Genomic DNA, 2526 nt, shown 5'->3' with positions numbered 1-2526 from the left:
CTCCCCCTAAGTCTGGAGCCTTATTCTTACCAGAGACCTAGTATGACTGGACACTACATCACTGGAAGGGTAGAAGTTAAAAGAATATTGCAGGACTAGAAAACAAGGATGAAAGACCTAAAATTTATCTAAAATACAATCTACTTTAATTCTTTCATTATGTATGTAGGGAGATCTAATATCCAGAAAAGTGAATTGACTTTCTTAGATGAAAGTACATGACTCTCAGTAAAAAAGTGTGCTGGAAGCACTAAAGTATTAGAGATCATATAGTACAATAAACAATTAATCATTAAACCAAAAAGGCTTTATTTTTTAGTTTAAGAAATAACCCTTTTCTCTCCTATCATATCCCTTATGAGAAAAACAAAGAAACAAAATGAGATCCCCCAAACATCCTTTTGACAAATATGCATAATGATATAAAGTATTTCAGCACATTGGTTGTATTCCAAAAAAATAAACCTTTTTCTGCTCCCTGGGTCAGTCTCTTTTCCATTAGATGAGCAAAATGTTCATCACTGAGCCTTTCAAATCAGGATTGTTCATTGTGTTGGTCAGAATGTTTACAATCTTCAAAACCGTCTTTACAATATTTCATTATTAAGTGCCTTCTCTGTGCTAGAACCAGTATTAGGTACTGGGCATAAAAAGAAATCAGTCTGCCTTCCAGTAGCTTCTGTCTTATTACTAGAGACATAATGCACATATATTGGAAGATAAAAATATATGAAATGAATGTAATTTTAAAATATTCACATTAATAAGTTCATTCTGGATATTTTGATAAAGTGTATGATTTCTGCAGGCTTCCTTATGGCATCTTCCCCAAAAGATCTGCTTTCATTATATCGTGTATTGGAGATTTTCTTTTCCCAAAATTTCTCTAAAATATTTTAAACTTTGGATTTTAGGATAATTATACAATTCCCCCTGAGGAGGGTGTTTATCAACACCAGAATCAGCCTGGGATACATAGCTGAGTTATGGGGTATATGAATCAATTGTCAAAAGAAAGCCAACCCCGCCCCCTGCAAAAAAATAGAAGAGAAAAAATTTAAAAACATCAAAATCATGTGTATAAAATTATGAGTAAATGATAATAAATGTAACAGGTTTTTGAATCACCAGCAAGGCCCAATTAAAGTGATTTGTCTTACAAGCTTATAGGACAATTGCAGCAATATCGCACAACCCATTGACAGCCTACCGAAAATTGCCATACCACAAAAGATAATCGACTAGGTTTTGGAGTAAAAGGGAAAAATAATTCCCTGAACCAATTTTATTTTCAATATCAAGGATAGGGGAGCAAAAATGAAAGCCAAAGTAAGGTACTTGTAGGAAATCTGTAACGGGGAAGTCCTGTATCTGATGTTGTCAAACAGGGGCTTCCTCAAACCTCAAAAGAATTCTTCTGTCTTGGCATAGATCCTCATCAATCCCACAGGGATCATTGTTCTCCTTGACCTTGTGTTTCCTGTAACTGTTAAGTGGCTCTTTTGTGATCCCTTCCACTGAAATCAGCCACAATTATTAGTAAAAGTCCCATAATTTTTAACAATGAATGGCAGGTTTCCATAATCTAAAGCTTTTGGGTATGCATTGATATTAGCAATAATAGATACTGAAGGATAAACTTATCCTTCAAAAATTAAAAAAAAATGTTAAAACTGATTCCATACTACAAGTAGAAAAAAAAATCAAATATCCTACTGTAAATATGAAGAAAGAGAATAAAATAAATAAAATTAGAATTCATAGTTCATATTTCATGTGACAATGTGTCAGTCAATCAGAGGCACAACTCCAAGGTTTCTCACTCAAAAGTGATACCTATTTCCTTTTTAACTTGGCCATGATCTATGATGTGAGTGTTCATACTTTTTTTTTCAGATAAAAGCTTTTTAAAAACAGTAGTACAACAACTAATGCATATGCATAATGCATATGCAGATCATAAGAGCCCATTTGATGACAACTGCAAACAAATCTGTTCTCTGCAGCCAGGAGAGGTTCCATCAGCTGTCATTAGGATTCACATGAGTCTCTATAGCCACTTTATGTGTGTCATTTAAAAGCCTTTGAAGGTCATGAATATTTATCATAACTTCTCCAGATCTGTTTGGAACAACAATACTGATTAATAAAGGTATATGCACCTCCTGATGCTGCTGTGAGCATTTCAAAGACCAGCCAATTTTGTAGAACTGTTTTTGATAAGGAATCAGTCTCTTCCTGTAAGCAAGAGATGGTCTTAGTAGTTTAGGAGATGGCTTGAGCTGTGCCTTGAGTCAATCTTTAAACCTGAGCTATTTCTAACAGAGTCTATTATTGCCAGCATTCCAAAATTTGGCAGAAGAGCACAGAAAAACTTCCATACTGCTAACGAAGAAACTACTGAATTTAGTCTTCACCTTTTGGATCTGGAATGCTACCAAGCACCTAGATTTTCTGACTTTGGACTTGTCTATCTGGCCAATATTGTGATCATGCATGGATACAGGTGGAATAACATAGGCTAAA

Source organism: Monodelphis domestica, chromosome 6 (genome assembly GCF_027887165.1).
Source record: "Monodelphis domestica isolate mMonDom1 chromosome 6, mMonDom1.pri, whole genome shotgun sequence".
Classification (NCBI taxonomy): domain Eukaryota; kingdom Metazoa; phylum Chordata; class Mammalia; order Didelphimorphia; family Didelphidae; genus Monodelphis; species Monodelphis domestica.
The sequence above is the reverse complement of the archived record's forward strand: the minus strand, read 5'-3'. Positions refer to the sequence as shown.